General features: G+C 33.9%; 1 protein-coding gene and 1 long non-coding RNA gene across 5 annotated transcripts in view; one reads left to right on the top strand and one right to left on the bottom strand.

Moving 5' to 3' along the window:
* The window catches only part of LOC118201820 (uncharacterized), a 65,565-nt gene extending 58,774 nt beyond the window's left edge, over nt 1–6,791 (bottom strand). For all 4 annotated transcript variants that reach the window (XM_085817845.1, XM_085817849.1, XM_085817847.1 and 1 more), the window contains exon 1: nt 6,506–6,791. The gene's annotated coding sequence lies outside the window, so the exon portion shown is untranslated. The remainder of the gene's footprint in view (nt 1–6,505) is intronic.
* Nucleotides 1–20,515, top strand: part of LOC146999152 (uncharacterized) — a 102,386-nt gene that overhangs the window by 46,398 nt on the left and 35,473 nt on the right. The gene's annotated exons all lie outside the window — the stretch shown is intronic.

Raw genomic sequence — 20,515 nt, 5'->3', positions numbered from 1 at the left:
GTTTTTAATTAATATCTCGGCTGATTAAAGTCGTACGAAAATGAGAACGATATCGATGGATTCGGAGAATGTTTTGGAGTCCGAAGATACGCGTCTCGAATTTCAACTCGGCGCCGTTCCGTATATATTCGAGAAAAAAGAATTTGTCACTTAACCAAATCCCTCTAATAGGGAAAACCCAAGAAAGAAAGTGGAAAATGTAGGGAAAACGCAGCGAAAAATTAGTTTTTAATTAATATATCGGCTAATTAAAGTCCCACGAAGACGCGAATGGTCAAAATGGCGTGCCACGGACCTGCGGAATTCAACGGTGTGCTTCGCTAAGCCTGGAAGACAGCCGTTTCGGAGAAGTTGATGTTACTTCACCCCATATATATATGTATATATATATATATATATGTATGTATATATGCGGCTTAAGTGTCTGTTTGTCGCCGATAGTTTATTGGTTGCTTGCGTAACTGTACTAGCCAATGGGGTGAGGTTGCCACGGCACAGGGTTGCATCTTCAATCGAGACGTAGACAATTTCCTGTAAAACTTGCCTTTGCTATGACCATCAATAAGTCTCAGGGCGAAACGCTTAAGCGTGTTGGCAATTTTTTACCTGAGCCTGCATTTGGACACGGACAACTTTATGTTGCCTGTTCAAGAGTTCGTGAAAGAACGGACGTAAAATTAAAAATAATGGATGGTCCTCTGCAAGGCGAGCTTAAAAATGATGGAAAGAGCTGCACAAGAAATGTTATACAAAGAGATCTTTGACATGTGAATTAACATTTTATTATTTAAATCACCTTTATTTATTGAGCTAGCGGTGGCTCTTAAGAAATGTACCGCAAGTGGTTTCCTTCATTGCACTCTACTTTAAGCAATTAAGCAAGTAGAAGGGGGAAACCCCGTGGGGCAGTAAGCAAAGGGGCGTCCTCGCCGCCTGCCCTGGGTAATTCAGTTTGAATTAGCAGACGCCTTTGCACAAATCATTTTAATTACAATTTATAATATCTAGAACAGCGATCATTTCGTATGACCGCCGGGCTTTCTAGTTCTTATACAGTCCAAATAAAAATCACATGGTAGTAAAATCATAAAATATGTTTCATACGCAAGCTTATAACCTACTTTTAGAAAAGGAAATCTATTCGAATTCAAAGGATGTATAAACATCGTATTCACAAAAGTTCGTACTCGGCTTTTATTTTTGCAATGCTTGGTTTTAGACATATACTTCCATTTGCAAAAATGTTATAAATGACGCAAAAATTTACGTTTTGGCATTTTAAAATTGAAAGTGATCAAGTTTGTAAAAATTGCAAAATCTAACTTTTTATATATATTCCTTCGGTTCGCATACTTATATTTCAAAAAATTTTGTTATTATAAAAAATAAAACTTAAAAAGTTTCACTTCTGTACGACAAATATTAGCCGACATTTTTAATTTGAACGAAGTAGTGCAACTTTACTTTTTCAATTACCAAGCTGTTTTGTCATTGTGTTAATAATAATACAAATTCTATATACAAAATTCCTTTTGGTTTTAATCTTATGAGAGTTTGGACGTAATTTTAATTATACAAGTGGACACATTGAACGTTTTTTCGAACAATTTACGTTGTTTGAATAACGCAAGTCAGTGATATCGTTGTTGAGTGGTTTAATTTGTTGGGAAAAATTATGGCAAAGCACCACTGCGTAAAGGGAGGGGTCTTTTCATGTAGGATTTTCTTAGGGATATTTGTTCGTATACACGTTACACATGGGAAAAACCACAAAAACGCCCATGCAGACAGTCCATTCACCTGGAATCGAACACAAGTCAGGTGTTTTGACGGCCGCTGGTGGGACCGTTGTAGAGTGGATATTCTCACTAGTATCGTAAATTTTAAAAAAAGTAAACCCCATGGTTGAATTTTCTTTAAAATTTTAGGAGAATTCAGGCTAGACTATCTCCTTCCAACAAGTTAAAAAAATAAATAAAAGATGAAATAAAAATTCTGAAAACCTTTAATTTAAAAAATGGTAAAAACCTGACATGTATGAAAATTTATTTAGCATATTCATTTTGTTATGACTCGCACACGGCAAAGATTACTCAGATTTGGAGATTTTAATGTTATGATAGTTCTAAAAATCTTTTGCAATTTATATGGCTTTCATCTATGCTTACTTATTGCTATTTTTCGGTTTCCCAATCAGAATTTTAATTTAGCATCCTTATTTACACCAAGAAAGTTTTTTTTTTTTTTTTTTTTTTTTTTTTTTGATCATTCACTATGGACGTAAAAATTTTTGTTAAAATAAACTTTCTTAATTGTTTGATTTGCATTGCTGCACAGGAATGTAATTATTTAAAATGTGACTCGAAAAATTTGAATAAAAGTTTATTTTACTAAGCTTGTTCAAAAATTACTATCGCAAACTGAGAAGAATCATTAGATATTTTTTGGAGGGAGAAACAGGAAAAATAATCTATACCTTCACCGAGATTCGAACGACAGGATCTTCCGCCCGGCTAGCTGGTCATGTTACCAATTGCAGAATGTAAACCCGCGCAGGCCAATACGATATTATTTATGAGGTTTAATCTAATTAGCTATCACATTTGAACTTATTTAAACCTTCTTATACTAATGATGTATCATTTTTAGAAACTGAATAGAAGTCTAAATAAATTTCAAAAACATATACATGTGGCAAAATTTACTCCATGAATTACATATGAAACATGTTATATGAGGATGAAATCATAAATAAGTGGTTATTTTTAAATAACAACCTTACTAATTCATAAAACTTTTGTGGGCTGGGATTTGCAATAACAAATTGGTGGTATAGGAAATTTATGTAAATATTGCGAAGGGAGGCTACCTACCAGAAACAAAGGAGTAACATACAATGGCTCACATTTGTTTTCAGACACTTGTGTTCTTCAATTTTACTTGCAAACATCAGTTAATAAATATTAGCAAAATGACTTTGGAAGCAAATATATTAAATCTTGAGTCATGTTTAAATATCTACAGGATAAACATTTGCTTACGTTGAATTCTGCGGACACCAGACATTTCTTTGCTTGCATGCTAGTTGACAAAGAATCTTTTTCTTGCTGACCGCCCATTGTATCTATGTGCCTAAGTGACTGTTCTAACAGTTTCAGGCTAGTAATTTCTTTTACAAATCATTCTTCGAAATTTCCTGTATATTTAACCGCTTTAATTTTTGGATTTTGTTTGATTATTGGTAGGATAAATCTCCGATTCCTTCGTGTTAGCTTATAAGAAGGTCCAGATTTTTGGGCATTTCCAACAGTTCCACGCAGTTCTGATCTTCATATAGCATTCGAGATAACTGAACATGTTACTTTATGGAGTTTTTTTAGGTTTAGAATAATTTTACCACTTTTAAAATGAAGAATTATTAAATTTCTAACAGAACTTGTTCTTAATCTGTAGCATCTTTCCTAGTTAACTTCAAATATAGAATTATTAGTATATTTTTCTAAAAAAGTAATATTTTCCAACTACAGACGATAATTCTTACGATTTATTTCATTTAAAACAAAAAATTCTGGTAAATAATATCATATTAAGAAATATGCAACAAAACTTTCGAGTATATGAATTATTATGGGAATTATTAACTAACAGTTTTTAAATAAATTATTTTATTCAAGTAATATTTTAATGATTTTTAATTTGTATGCAATTAAAAAATATGTTAGAAAATATTTAGAGTCTGTGTTTCAATATTTAATGCATATGCAACTAAATTTTGAACATTAATTCTGAAAACAAATGTGACCCACTGTATGTACATAGAACATAATTAAGCATAACACTGTAAAGACCTTATTTTATTCTAACTAATTATTAGTTCAAAGGGCTTTGTGCCTGAAGGACTATTATTTTTGTTTTGCGATTTTGCGTCGGAACTCTATAAACGGCGTACCACATTTCAAATCGTTGCCACCAAATGTTAGAGTCCTGAATTATATTCGAAGAAATTAAATAATGAAAAATCTGCATAAACTGTGTGTATGTTTCTCGCATTATGATAAAACAGCGGTACCTACAGCTATCCAATTTTGAATGACGTAATCCTACTGCGAATATGGGCATCTGAAAGCTCAAATTTGAAATTTGGAATTTGTTTTATTATCGGTTTCATATTTTGTAAAACTTTAACGAATTTTTGATTAACGAACTCAACGATTTCAAAGCGAACAATGGCAACACTGTACGGGGGGGAACATTTTATTCTCCAGCGTGCGAAATTGTATATCAGAAATTATAGAGATATGTTAATTTAAAAATTATTTCGCAATGTTGCAGTTGAACTGAATTTTATGGTTTAAGTGAGAAGAAGATGATATTTAATGAAGGTAACGCACAAAACGTTAAAACAAGTCTGAAAACTTTAAGATTTTTACATTATGCCCAAGGGGCGTTTATTTCAAAGTTTTATGCTTTACCTTTTGTTCTTAAATATCATGTTCTTCGCATTTAAATCATAAAATTCAATTCAACAGCAATACTGCAAAATAAATTTGAAATGAGCACATCTTTAGAATTTCCGATACACAGTTTCGCGTGCTGGAAATCAAAATGTTTTTTTCTTGTACAGTGTTGCCATTGCTCTCTTCGAAATCGTTGATTTTGTTAATCAAAAATTCGTGAAAGTTTTACAAAATATCTTAACATTTTCCAAATTCTAACATCTTAGCTTTTTAACGTTTTACTGCTATTTATTCGGAATAACGTGGCATTACTGAAACATTAACTGCAACATTACCTGAAATAGATAATTAGATAATTTTAACTTAGCTTATACCGTCTGTTATACATTAAACACGCATGCGTAAATGTATAATGCGCACACGCATATGCGCATGCGTAAACGCCTATGCGCATGCGTTGACGCATCCGCAGAAAGTTTGTAGCTTTGAGGTCCAGATTATAGATCATTCTGAATTATGGGTGTCCGGATTAACGACTTTTGACTGTATATGTTTCTCGCATTGTGATAAAACAACGGTACCTATAGCCATCAAATTTTGAATAACGTCATCTTGCACTGAATATGGGCATCTGGAAGCTGCAATTTAGAATTTGAAATTTGTTTTATTATCAATTTCATATTTTATAAGCCTTTAACTAATTTGTGATTAACAAACTCAATGATTTCAAAGTGAGCAATGGCAACACTGTACGGGGGGGGGATATTTTTATCTCTAGCGCGCGGAACTCTGTATCGGAAATTCTAAAGATAGGCTCATTTAAAAATTATTTTGCGACATTGCTGTTGAACTGAATTTCCTGGTTTAAATGCAAAGAACATATATAATACATAAAGGTAACACAGAAGACGTTAAAAAAACGCCCGTTTGGACGTAATTTAAAATCCGAAACCTTTCAGATGTTTTTTTATGCCTTTTTTTTTTTTTTTTTTTTTTTGTTTTTTAATTTTACTTTCCTTTCACTCCTGATCTCAGTTTCCTGCCGGAATGTAAATTTTCAAATGACATAGTGTGCTAATTTAAACGTGTTTCAGAAGAAGTATTTAAGCTGCGTTTCAAGATTCCCAAACTAGTAGTAGCGGAGTTAGCTCCGAGTTTATGCTGTGCATTTGAAATTAGCTTTCTAGTCGGTTTTAGACACCTATCAGTTTATACTGATATTTCTAGGCTCAGCTTTGCTGTGTGCAGCCGATAGCGTTTAGTTAAGCTAAGGAGCCAGTCGTTAGCAATTCAAGTTTATTAGCGATTGCTACATTTTTATTTTCTGTTAAATTTAAGTTAGCCACAAGTGGTGGTGAATTGTCAACACCGACTGGGTGCATCTGTTTATTTTGGTTCAAATAAAAAGGTTGTTTAAACCTTCTTCTGCAGTATTTATTCTTCAAAGACATAGCGAGTAATTTACTACTTTGTCTTCTACGTAGAGTCTACGTTGTGTGCTTCCAAAAAGAGTGAGACTCTATAACATGATGGACATTTAATTGACATTTATAAATTCTGGAAAGGTATCCAACACGTTGTGTATCAAGATTGCTATCTAAACGGATGATACTTTTGCACATAATATTAAGCATGCATGAATTTTCTTCATTACATAGTATGAGTTTTAAAAAATATCATTCAGCATCGAAACTGTATGTCTATAACTTAAGGAAACAATTTATCTGGCATTCCAGAAGTCCATCAGAGCTTAGAGTAATTCAAAGTTTTCTTCTGTATCTGGGCATAAGAGCAGTGTATTTTTTGCCGAAATTCTAATAGTAAGTAACAAGAAATTTATTTAAATAAAGTAATAATTAAGAGAAGTTAAAACTCGCAAAAATTCTCCCCGCGATGAAGTTATAGCACTATGCAGTGTTTTCAATATGTAGGTAGTTATAAATAAAATATAAAGTGTTACGATAATTTTTTTTTAATTAAGGAAAGATTAAAAAAATATGAGAAACATTTATAATAAAAAATTTAAAATTTAGTAAATTATTTCTCACCTGTAAAACAGCACTTTTTTCCCTCATCGCACAGAATTTTTTGACTGAACTTACTCACTACCGTATCTACCTGTCGAACTGAAGCATTTCCCGCTCGTTTCACCCGCAGCGGAGTTTTCACTTCATCATCAAAAAATGCGTAACGCCAGTACCTTCAACTTTTAAAAGGTCGCTGAATGAAATGTGAGGCAAGCAACGAGCTTTTTGGCATTGGAAAGAGGAAACTGACAAAGCGGGCTCAGTGAGGAGGTGGGTTTGTGGAAAACAAATGCAACTGCCGCTACTATAAAATATCGATTCGTCTGCTTTTTTGCACGTTCGTGACTCAACTTCGGTTATCCAATGAGAAGCGACAAAGCAGTTGTAACGGAAATCACGTGATAACACTCCTCCCTGTTCGTCTAAAGTTGGGGTGCTTCTTTTTTATTCGATTATTACCTACTGTTTAATAACATCCATAGCACCTGGAATTGTACGCTGCTTTTTATTATTCGTTAGGTTAAAATGGTTGAATATTTAATATTCGTTTTATTTGTTTGTACAATAAGATTAAATTAGTATTAACCGTTATTCAAAAATACATTTTCCATACAATTAATTTTTGCAAAAGTAATAAAAAAATTATTCTTTAAGTTATTATTTTAAGAAGGAGAATATAATTGTTTTAAGAATGAAAATGTTATTATTTATTCAGTTATTTAGCGTTTAGAATCATATTCATACCACTTGCACTTCTAATTTTTATTATTATTTGTTAAGCTAAAATGTCTACATATTAATATTCATGTCATCATCGAGCAGCAAAATTAAACTAATTTTGATAGAATTTGCTTCTGACAAAAAATTTTTATTTGCATTTAAATATTAAAAGGAAGATTAAATGAATTACATTAAAAAAGGCTACAGTTATTAGAATATTATATTAAGAATAAAAGGGTTACTAGGAAAATATCGCACACCAAGTAAAACTGAGCGTAAGAAAAACAACGCTGATTGGATAAACAACGCTGAGTATCAAAAGAATCATATTAAGCATGGGAATAAGAAAATTAATACTATAATTTTTTAAGAATATTTAAATATAATAAATTTTTAAGAATAAGAAAAATTATTTATTAAGCTATTATTTAACAAGAAGAGGTTTATTAGATTAAGAATAAGAAGAATATTACTTGTTCGATTGTCTACCATTTAATAATATTCATAAAATCTGAAAATTTACGCTTTTATTTGCGAGATTAAATATTTGCGTATGTAATATCTTTTTTTTAATTCTATTGCACAACAAAATCAAATTAATGCAAACTGCATACTGTTTTTTTTCAATTAAATATTGATAATAAGAATAAAAGAATTATTTATTAAATCATTATTTTAAGAATAATAGTTATAATATTATTTTAAAAATAAGAATAAAATAAATGAGGGAAAAAAAAAAAAAAAAAAGTGAAAGGTTTCAGATTTTAAATTACGTCCGAAGGGGCGTTTTTTTAAGGTTTTGCGTGTTAACTTTATTTATTAAATAGCATGTTCTTTGCACTTAAACCATAAAATTCAGTTCAATAGCAATGTCGCAAAATAATTTTATAATGAGCATTTCTTTAGAATTTCCGATACACAGTTCCGTGCGCTGTACAGTACGTTCGGATTGTCGACTTTGAGATTGTGGATGAAGTGAGAACGGAGCTTGTAGATTTTTACATGGATGGGGATAAGTCGACGTTTGATTTGTTCTCTGAAGGCTCATCAGCAAACAAAAAGGGACATTTTTAATGCGAGGGCTGCATGAAAGGGAGTTTATTTGGACTTTCATAATTAATATGATATTAATCGTTTTAACAGAGATTGAACTCCTTGCTCGAGAACTCCGGTGGTACAGCAGTCTGGCCGACTAAAACAAGCTGTATGAGAGGTGGAAGGAATTAGCATGTTGGCAAGGGGCAGTAACGGCGATATCTGAAGAGTCTTTCTTAAGAAAATATACGTCTCAACAAGTTTTATTTTTCTTTCATAGTGAATAAGACAAGAGTATTGTATGTCACCGTGCACAGTAGGCTTTATTTTAGCAAACGTCTCAAAAATTGGTTTTTAGTTTTCCACAGAAAGGAGACCTGTTTCAAACATGGAAAATGCTATTGCCATTAGCATTGTATGGAGCAATTTTAACTGAAGTAGTCTCTTCCACCTCTGCTACTCTTCGAAGTGGACCGGTCTGTTGACTGCATTGGCTCTACACCTTTTGACATGTTCAATTATGCGATTTTTGTACTTACGAACTGTTCCATGGTTAAATGATTTGCACTGTTCGAATGCGAATGTTTTCTTATTTCTTCTTCTTCTTCAAGTATTTTTATTGCAGTTACTTTTGTTTCAAACGAAACGGTTTATCGCCCATTTGGATTGTCATTATCAACATTTGATTTTTATCTTTTCATCAAGAGTTTTTAATATTATTTTTTTTTCAACTTTGAGAGATTTCATTCTTTAAGAACAGGTTTGTTCGTTCCTGCGATAGCTGGTAATTTGGAAAGCGTCTATTTCTTTTGAAAGAATTTTGAAAGTGAAAAATTGAAATGATTTCTAATAAAAAAATAATTGAGATTATGGAAAAAATTAGGTGTTCATTAAAATGTTTTAATATCTCAAAATGCGAGAGACGTCAAACAAATTTTCTGACGCTAGCCACAATAATTATAAATTCTACATTTTCAAATAATTATAAATTCCTGAAATTTATCTTACCAAGTTGCATTGTTTAGTTACGTTGTTTTCATATCCTGATGCTATAATCTCTAATTTCAGAGCAGCAATAAAGAGAACTTAATGTTCTAGCAAATGAAAATGCAAGTTTATTTGAATAAATCTGCTGGGATCTTTTGTATTACAGGATGCGATTAGATACTTGCAGTGAGAAAATATACTTTCGTCATTAACGTATTTCATTTGTGGTAAATTTTTTTCTAAACATAAAATACATTTAATAAATGTAAAATAATTATAAAAAATATCTTTTTAATTAGTTATTTGAAGAAAAGTAGAACAACACTCTTAAAAACCTTTTATTAGTAATACTTATTCTAAAAACAAGAATACAGTTATGAAAGATAAGAAAAACACTTTTAACTTAAGATGGCCAATTGACAAAAATTAAAGCCTATAATTTTCTGTAAAAAATTATTTGGCGCAGGGTTTCCTATAATGGAAAAGACGTATTTACTAAAAATTGCTTAAAGGTGAAGAAGAATGATGCTCTAAAGAAAAATGTTAAATAATATTTGGTCTGATTTTTGGCAGTGGAGATTTAACTAATCAACTTTTAGGCTGCAGAATTGAAGAAGACAAAAAATGAGCAAGAAGATAAAAAAACATTCCCATTCTTGTTCGAGAACACAAAATGGCACGTATTACGAGCAAATAAAATAATGTTTCCTAAATTTATTTTGGGAAAAGCCATATATTTCGTGAATGAAAAGATTCTTGAAAGTAACAATATCCTACTTTTCTAATATTCATCAATGTCAAAAGGGAACAAAAAGATTGCTTTCGTATATCTACGCTGTTCTTCTCAAAACTGCAAAAGCATAGTTGTAAATTCAAGATTTATGAGATGCTATGCTCAAGAAACAAAGGAGTTTTTTCTCTACCTGAAATAGGAAAGGAAGATTCCATCTTGAGTGTTTGATTTATTCACAGTGAAATGAGTAGGGCAAATGTTTTAGCTTTTGATGTTGTCATAGAAGGAAGTTTGAGTTCTTTTTAAATGCAAAAGTAAAACCTGATAACCCTTGCGAAAATGTCAGAGAATTCTATAAAAAATTATAAAATTGTAGAAAATTGTAAATAAAGCTTCTGTAAAGTCTAATACTTCCAGAAGAGTTATTGCTATTATTAAACAAACAGAAAAATTCAAAAGCTTTTGTAATAACAGCAATGATTTTACAACAGAGTTTAGTTTATTAATTAAAATGCTAAAAGATAACAAAATTCCACGTAATTTCATCAAAACATAACTAGCTAAATTGCATTTATCAGTCTAAAAATTATTTTCACTATCAAACTGCTGTTTTTTTATGATAGACTGCGCCTAAATCATTTTGGCAGTATAGCTTGACAAAATTCTTACATTACATTTTAATTTAGATTAGATAGTGTAGTAATTATCTTTCTCTTTTATTAAGAAAATGGGCCTACTTCAGCTTCAAAGTCTCAAAAATGCCCGCTTGAGTGAGTTCTATATTCTGTAACATTTGGCAACTACTTTTGTTTTCTGTTTTTTCCCCTTCTTTTAAGTTATCTATAATTTGTAATATTTTTGCTAAATTCCTCTTTTGCATTCTCTAAGGTTGCTCCCATATTTGCCCACGCTTTACGAGACACTGCCCTATGTTCATCACAACTATTTAGCTTGTTCGCGTTCACTTATTTATTTTTCACAGTTTTTTAAACTTTTTCAGGCTCTACAAACTTTTCGATAGCTGAATTTAAATAACTTTAAAACTATAATTATTTTGGTACCTAAACACTGCAGTTTATTCCATTCATTGATTATGAAGTCATCTAATACTTCACGTTTTTATTTTTAATTAAGAAAACATGTACAAAACTCCCGTAATCCACGAAGTATTCCACGAGGCTTACAGATGTAAGTAAATAAATCATAATACAAAGAGATACAATCCAACAATAAAAACATAATTTTTTCATTTTGTTTTTTTGTTTGTCTGCTCAAAATAATATTTTTATGTTTTTCGAAAGTTTTCATGTTTTTGGTGCTATAACTTAGCAGTTTCTTACTTCTACCTATAAGAGTTAGACTAACAAAGACACTGATTACTTTTGATGGTTTTTATGAGACTACTTTATGTTTTATTCTTTAATTGTTATCTTTATTAGTTCAGAAATAGATTGATTTATTTACTTCTTTATTGCTACAATTTATTACTGCAGCGAAAAGATGCAAATTTCGTATTTCAATTTTGGTTCTGGCATGTTTTACTCCCTTTTCTTACAGTTTACTCTACTCTGTACTAGTTTTTGGTTTTTGTATATAGTTTATTCCGAACTGAATATAGGATGAATTTTAAGCGTAGTATTTATCTTGATTTATTTTGGATTATTTCCACCATTTGTTGCTGCATTCAGCGCGCAAATAGATTAGGTTTTTTTAATTGTTTTCTACTTTGCATTTAGTTATTTCTATTGAGCTATATATAGAAATTCTATATAAAAGGAACTAATGCAATTTTACTAAAGTATCTGATCCAGTTTATAGAAAAACTGGGATATAATTCTGAATAGTTCTAAACAAGTTTCCTTGCTTTAATTTTCTGAAAACATCCTACAGAAGATTTTGAATGATTAAAAGCATCATGAAATCAAGAAAAGTTTTTTTGGGATTAAAAAGAATAAATAAATTTTGATTTTTGAACATAATTTTTAAGTCTAAACTTTGATCTGTGACATGAAAGATGGAAGGAATATGAAAAATTTAGAATAAGTTGATTAGTTTTCTGATAAAATTTTTTCATTCATTCTAATAAAAATATTTTGATTCATGCTAATACAAATTAGATATTGTCATAACTTCCAAAAATATTTAAATAAAAATAAGTTCCTTTCGATAACAGTTAATAAGTTTAATTCAAATTAAGCTGCTGTTTCTCATGTCAGGGATCAATATACAACAATTAAAAGCATTTATTTTAGTAATTAAAATTTCTAATTATAATAACAGCATAAATTTAAGCTTTGAATTAATTTTATGGTTAAAACTGGTTTTACAGTTTTAAAATATTTAACTTATATAAGCAATATTGTACAAAAACTGCGCAATATATTACATGAATTTAGAAGCTAAACACGGTAAGCTGGGGGTAAAACTGGCAAGACTTTCCATTCAAAAATGTTGCGATACTTATCGAAATATTTATTTTTGTTCCTCTGTATTCGATATAGCAGTGGTTTCAAACTCATTGTGGGCAGAATGCTCAAAGTTAAATGCGGGCAGGATGCATAGGCTGAAAACTGATGACGGGTCTAAATAATTTTTTCTAATAAAGTTAAAAATATTTAAACTAAATATAAAATTTTGCTTACTAAATAATTATAAACGCATACGTAGACAATAATAATATCTCGAAAGAAAAAAATATTTATTTTCCATATGAAATCTAAAGTTTGGCACCTGCAAGAAAACATTATTGGTTACACTTTGTAATTCGCACATATTTATAAATAATTATTAAATTTTCAGACTAATATTTCTTTAAAATTATACTATGTTTAGTTAAAAATTACCAAGTGGGATAAAACTTGAGAATTAATAAAATTAATAAATAGAGAATTAATAAAAGAATTTATTGAGAATTAATAAAATTTACCAAGTGGGATAAAAATTGAGAAGAAATAATATAAATATATAACCATTCTCTTATTTGCTAAGCATTTCTTTGACGCTAAATATAAATGGATATGTTACAAGGTATTTCTCCTGCCTTCTTAGCGTGACTTCGGGATGTAGTGGTCAGCACACTCAGTGCGTATTTGAGAAGTCCGACATTCGATCCCCGGACAGGGTATTGCTCATTTTTCTTCACTCCTGCTTCGAAATAACCTAATGTTTTTTACAGTGGGGCCCGAACTAAAATAAAAGGTGGTGAATGATGATTCTTCACCACCAGGATTTGGTGATTGGGTCCCCTCATCCCAAGTCGCACTTTAAAAGCGTAAGTCTATAAGGTATTTCTCCCGCCTTCTTAGCATGCCTTCGTGGTGTAGTGGTCGGCACACTCGGAGCGTCTTCGAGAGGTTCGTGGCTCGAGGCCTGGCGAGGATTTTGCTCATTTTTTGTCTCTCCTGCTTCGAAATAACCTAATGTCTCTACAATGTTCAAGCAAATAAATACAAATTTCTTTGCTTCTTACAGCTTGACGCTTGATAGTGTTTTGATTCTGATAAAGCTTGTAGCTTTGATGATAAATTACTAGAAATTATCTTCATCTCGTATTGTGTATGCTGATCGGTAAATAGGTTTCTTTTCTTATTAATTTTCAGCAAAATATAAAGCTCTTAGCATATAATAACATCTTTCTAAACAAAATGATTATTCATAGGGCAAAATTTCGTAACTGAGCATATTTCCTTTTTTGACATGTACGAATAAAAGTTAATTAAATATATAGATTCAAATTTCGAAAGAGATTTATATTCCACAATAAATTTATTAATTTCCTTTATAGATTTTCTGGTGCTTTATTCACAGTTTTAAATGATAATGAAAATAGCGGAAACTCAGACTTCAAATAACTGAAATCTTAAAACCTTTTCATCAAATGCATAATAAAAATGTATTCGCGGCCCTAATAAAATTGTTTTGGAGCCCGCATGCGGCCCCCGGTCCGCCAGTTTCAGATCATTGCCATACAGCACGTCAGAAACGCAAACCTTTCTTTGATTATAGTTTGAAAAATTTACAGATTGCTACTGAACTTCATTATATAAATACTTTATTAAATTTTTATGAGATTTGCAATGCGATATTTCAGTAGAATCCTGGCTTGTGAAAGCTCTTAATCCTTACAATATATATATATATATATTGTAAGGATTATATTAATTTTACGAACAGTTAAATTTTGAGTTAAACTTCCTTTCCTATCGCTTCTTAATTTCAACTGACCACTTCCGGCCCGGCCAGAACGCAGTTTTAGAATCACGTCTGAATGTTAACGAGGAAGAGCGGTATGTAACCGCGAAGTTCTACTGTCTTAGTGAGAGAGATACCCGATATTCTGACTGCACGTGTCCGCCTTTTTAGGCTAATCTCTCATTAGCTATTATTACGCTCGGCCGCACTTTAGGCCCTCGATAGCTTCACAGTCTATTAACGTTAAGGGGCCAACTCAGTTAGAATCTTGATAGCTTCGGCTATATCTCTTTAGTTTAAATTAATTTAGTATTATTCTTAGCCTTTTAAGTTCAAAGCCCAAGTGTCGGCTTTATTGTACACTCCAAGACGGAATTTGTTAAACTTTTGTTGGAATAATAAAGGGCTAATTTACCCTTCTGTCTTGCTGTTTCCTGTCAGACGAACTCAAGCGATTATTCGCTTATCAAGATTCTTCACTTTCAACAGTAACTTAGAATTACATTGCGGGGAATCCTAAAATGTATATATCTTTATGGAAAAGTTCTATAGGAATCTGTATAGTGTTGTATCAACCTCTATAAAAATTTTACACAAAGGAAGCAAACAATAAAAGAAGAAGTAGACAAGCTTGCTTAGCATTAGTTTAGGAATGAAGCTCAGATTAACAAATCTTCTTACTCTAAATACGTTTTGTAATATGAAACATTTTAGGCATTTCTGATTTCTCGTAGAGCCTAAGAATTCGATAAAGTTTTCGTTATAAGGCGTTTCAAACCCTTACGAAAATATTTTATATAATTATAGAACTATATAGAAATTCCTATTTAACACTGAGGTTTGGGTCTATGTCTTACCAACTTTGCGAGATAGCGTCAAACTGTCGATTCTTTTGGCGACTAATTTTTATCCCCAAATTTGGCGAGAAATAGCCAAATGTCGCCATGTTGGAAATTTTGGTACGATCTCTGTATAACTGTAACTATAAAATCCCTGTATAACTGTAATTATAAAGCCGCTCGGGTGTTCCTCACCGCATTCAACCCTGTCACCTGTATAACTATAATTGGTATTGTAATCGATCCATGTATCGTATATCCTTCTCTCTGTGTGTAACGATTTTTATTCCGTCCTCGATAACTCTTACATCAAACTCCCAAAATCTTTTATTATGAGTTGATTAGATTTTAGATAAAACTGGACGATTGGAAATGGTACTTAACTTGAAGCAAATAAGAATTTGCAACATAACATATTGTTGCACATACAAGACATAACATATTTTTGCAGCTGAACGACCATTATTCGCTGATATTTAAGTACTAGCTGACACCCGCCCGTTTTGCTGGGTACACTGTCTATTTGAATGTGAACCTAGACTTCTTATATGAACGAACCGTCTAATTTCAAATTGATAATTAATGTAAATTTTTTACAAAGTCGGGAAATATAGTGCCAGTCAATGAATCTGTCATACACAGATTTCGCCATCACCCATGAGGTACTATGCATTGGGATGCATCCCCATTATTTAACGTGGCGGGATCCCTAGTAGGCCTACACCACAACAAATTGCCAACATAAAACTAAGGTTTATATATACTCGTATTTAACTGTTATCATAAGTATCATGAAAATAAATGTTATTGTCTTTGTTATCAATTTTTTTAATCAATTATAATTATTTGTCCTTGATTTTTTATGCATGGCAAATTTTAATTTTTCATCACAATAATTTATTTCTCTTAATAAGATTTATTTTCCTGAAACTCATGATAATACATGGGGTGATCAAATGAAAAGGTACGAAACGACGTAAAAACCTAACAGTTAAATATTTGCATATTCCGTAATGGGAGAACGTAGCGAGACATCTCGGGATGTGTTGGAGTCTCTGACTAGGATCGGAGCATGCTCGGGCACCCGCATGCGCAGGAGAGAGCAGAAGCTCTTATCAAAAGCGGCGTCCGTATGAGGACAGGATGGCGTTCGCATTCCAAAATTCGACGACTGAGGAGCAGCGAGGTGTTATCCGATTTCTGACAGCGGAAGGTGAGAAATCGGCAGCTATTCATCGCCGGATGGTGACAGTTTACGGGGGGAAATGTGTCTCTGACAAGTCTCTCAGAAAATGGAGTGCCCGTTTTTGTGCAGGCCGTGAAAGTGTGGGTGATGACCCAAGACCAGGCCAGGCAAACACTGTCATCACGAGCGATCTCATCGACAAGGTGGACGACCTAGTGAGAAGTGATCGGCGTGTCACATTGCAAATGTTGGCGGTGAAGGTGGATGTCAGTATGGACAATTGTTCACGACAGGTTGCGATATCGGAAGGTGTGTGCCGCTTGGGTTCCGAAGCAGCTTCCCGACCAGCAAAAGGAACTGCGTATGGGGCTAGCACTGCAACATCGTTTCGGTATCAGGAAGACCCTGCTTTCATGGAGCGGATCGTCGCAGGTGCCATCACTACGAGCCAGAGACAAAGTGGAACAGCATGCAGTGGAAGCATGCGTCGTCACCTCCCCCTAAAATGTTCAAAGCCGTACCGTCAGCAGGCAAGGTGTTGTTCACCGTCTTTTTTAACGTTCAAGGTCCGCTACTTGTGTAATTCCTCGAGCACAGAAAAACCATTAACTCCGATGTGTACTGTGAGACACTTCGACGCCTACGCAGGTCCATCAAGAACAAAAGACCGGAGCTGCTCACGGAGGGTGTGGTTCTGCTCCATGATAACGCGCGTCCACACGTCTCCAGAGTCAGACACATGGAACTGGCCAAGTTCAAGTGGACCATCCGCCCTACAGTCCGGACATGTCGCATTGCGATTTCCATGTGTTTGGTCCACTGAAGAAACACCTGAAAGGGAAGCGCTTCAACTTGGATGACGTACTCAAGGACGCTGTGAAGGACTGGGTCTTGTCACAGCCACAGGAATTCTGGGAATAAGGAATCCTGCGGCTTCTTCATCAGTGGGATCGTTGTGCTCAGGCCTATGGTGTATATTTTGAATAAAGTCTACAGTGGTAGCCAAAATTGTGGACACGTTTGTAAATTTTTATGTTTTTGAACTTTGTATGCTTATAGAAAACGTTACGTTTCACAAAATGCAAACTTGTATATATCATTTTAAAGGAATTTATTACTGAATTCAATACAAAACACAAAATTCAATTATTTGCAATACAAAAATAGTTAAACGATAATAGTTATCGATATACATTAGATAGTGATGATTGCAGTGAGTTATAAGTACTTAGTAGGGTGCCCTTTATTTTTGATTACAGTAGTTCCCTTTTATTTGATGAGCGCCTCATTCGGACAAAGGTTTTCAAACGGCGCCACAAATTTTCGATAGGATTGAGGTCAGGACTGTTTCCTGGCCATGACAACAATTTAATGCTCTTTGTACGAAACCACTCTTTTGATATTTTGGCTGTGTGGCAAGGAGCAGAATCCTGCTGAAAAATAAACGAAGCATTGTTGGGAAAGAGATCTCTGATGGAAGGTAGAAGTTTTGGTTCTAGAATAGGGTCAATGTATTTTCTGGCATTCAGTGTCCCATCGATGACATGAAGGCGACCAATACCATCTGCTGACATGCATGGGGTTCTTCACAGTTGCTTGAATGCAGTCAGAATGTAGCTCTTCTCCTATTCTACGTCTTACGTATATTCGCCCATCACTACCGAATAACGATATCTTAGTTTCATCACTCCATATAACTCGTGACCACTAAATCATCTGTCCAGTTAATGTGTTCCTTTTCCCAGTGTAGTCTTTTTTTCGTTGCTGAAAATTAAGATAAGGCTTTTTTCGTTGAATTCTACCTCTCAGTCCAACATCTGTTAATCTTCTCCTGATTGTTCTTGAACTGACAGAAACACCAGCATCATTCAGATCACTTCTGATGGCCGCTGATGACATTTTTCTATCTTGGTGACATAGTCTTTTTATTCTTCTGTAATCAATAGATGTGGTGCACCTTTTTCGGCCTTTTCCTTCTTTGCTTTTTATTGAATTTGTCTCCTGATATCGTAAACAAAACTTTCGGACTTCAGATGTAATCACTGAACCCCCCACCTGTCTTGCAATTTCAGCATAGGAAAGACCACGTTCTCGTACCACAATAATATTACTTCTCTTTCTAGGCGTCCAATCTACTCTTTTATTTGATGTCATTGCTTCTTGACTAAATATTAAAAATTTTTACAAAAATTCCTACTTGTAATTGCAGTGTATATGAAACAGGTCCTCCTTCTACAGAACAAAGCAAAATAATGAATTGTTTCAAGTGTAAGCATGATGTCAGCTTCTACTGGCAGTTACTAACATTTGATTGGTTCTCAGAACAAGAACAGTGATTGGCCAGGAAAGCTAGACATTACAAACCACTTCATAACTGTGTTTTTTATTTATATTAAAGTACATATAACTTTTTTTGTATTGCAAATAATTGAATTTTGTGTTTTGTATTGAATTCAGTAATAAATTCTCTTTATAAATGATATATACAAGTTTGCATTTTGCGAAACGTAACATTTTCTATACACTGGTGTGCAAAAATTAAGGACGAAGTCGAAAAATTAGCATATCAGCGGAACGAAGAGGCAGAGCGGACAGAAAGACCAATCAGGAGATTAAGTAAGGTGATGTACGGTAGCACATGCGCAGATATGCAGGTAAACGTAATGGGGGAGTGTCTGAGTAGTATAAAGCATGTTGTCGGTGTAAGATCAGTATTTCTGGCAAAGAGATTGCACGCCGTATAGCAGTTAAAATCACACCGAGTTGCTGCCTCAGCGAGAAATGGCGAATAATCAATCTGTTAGACGACATCTGGATGCTTTTACCCGAGGTCGAATCATTGGGAAGTTGGAGGAAGGCCGCAGTGTGACAAGTGTGGCTGCAGAGTTCGGAATTGCTCACAGCATCGTTTCACGACTTTGGAGACAATTTCAAACTACAGGAACAGCTATCCGGGGGTTTAGTAGTGGTCGTCCACGAGGAACCACATCCGCAGATGACCGGTATATTGCCTTAAAAGCCAGAAGAAACAGGCGGCAGACAGCGGGAGAAATCGCTAGACAGGCGACTGGACGACCGATATCGCGTTTTACCGTGGCCAGAAGACTGCACGGTGGTGGTCTGTTTGCACGACTCCCTGTACGGTGTGTACCTCTAACGCCTGCCCATCGCAGAAGGCGTTCTCTGTGGTGCCGGGAACACCGGAATTGGAGAGACAATGAATGGGGACGAGTACTCTTTACAGATGAGAGCAGATTAAGTCTGAGTAGCGATTCTCATCGCATACTCATCTGGAGAGAGCGGGGAAGCCGCAATCATCCCACGAACATCATTGAAAGGAACAGGTATGGAGGTGGCGGTGTTCTCGTTTGGGGAGGCATCATGCTTGGTAGTCGTACAGACCTTCACATCTTCGACGCAGGTTCAGTCAACGGGACCCGTTATTGTAACGAGATTCTTCTTCCATATGTGCGTCTTTTTAGAGGCGCTATGGGTCCGCATTTCCTTTCCATGGACGACAATGCACCATGTCATCGCACAGTAGCTGCCAAACAGCTCTTAGAGAGTGAGGATATTGAACATATGGATTGGCCGGCACGATCTCCGGATCTCAATCCCATCGAGCATGTATGGGATTTTCTAGGCAGACGCTTGGCAGCTCGTACCTTACCACCAGTAACGATTCCGAGCTTCGATTGGCGCTGCAAGACGAATGGGCAGCAATGCCTCAACAACTCATTGACACCCTCATTCTCAGCATGGGCAGACGCTGTGAAACCTGCCTAGCCAGTCAGGGGAAATCATATCCCCTATTAAAGACCGGATGTTTCTTGCTGGACACCCATCACAGGGATGTTTCGGCCTTCAGTCGCACTGCGCTCCATGCTACTTTTTCAATAAAGCTTCTTTTTATCCCTCTGATTTCTCTTTTAGTAAGTGTTGCTTACATTACTCATGTCCTTACGTATTGGGGATCTTACGGTATTAAATGTGTTGATTTGGAAAGCTTTTGTACAAAATTATATTGAAAATACCGTCTCGTCCTTAATTTTTGCACACCAGTGTAAGCATAAAAAGTTCAAAAACATAAAAATTTCCAAAAGTGTCCACAATTTTGACCACCACTGTACATTTGTACCCACCGTGTCGTTTCGTACCTTTTTATTTGATCACCCATTGTAGTTACAGTTAAATATAAATGTTATAAATATAACTGTTTGTATTCATTGGACAGATGCAAGTTACTTACAAATTTAATAATGTTGTAGAAAAATGCATTTATTGGCAACATTGTATTTCTTATCTAGTTTTAGCAAGAATAAGAGAAAATTATGAACTTG

Source organism: Stegodyphus dumicola, chromosome 1 (assembly GCF_044657685.1).
Source record: "Stegodyphus dumicola isolate Sdum_Otavi_A_Nest chromosome 1, ASM4465768v1".
Lineage (NCBI taxonomy): Eukaryota > Metazoa > Arthropoda > Arachnida > Araneae > Eresidae > Stegodyphus > Stegodyphus dumicola.
The sequence above is the reverse complement of the archived record's forward strand: the minus strand, read 5'-3'. Positions and strand labels throughout refer to the sequence as shown.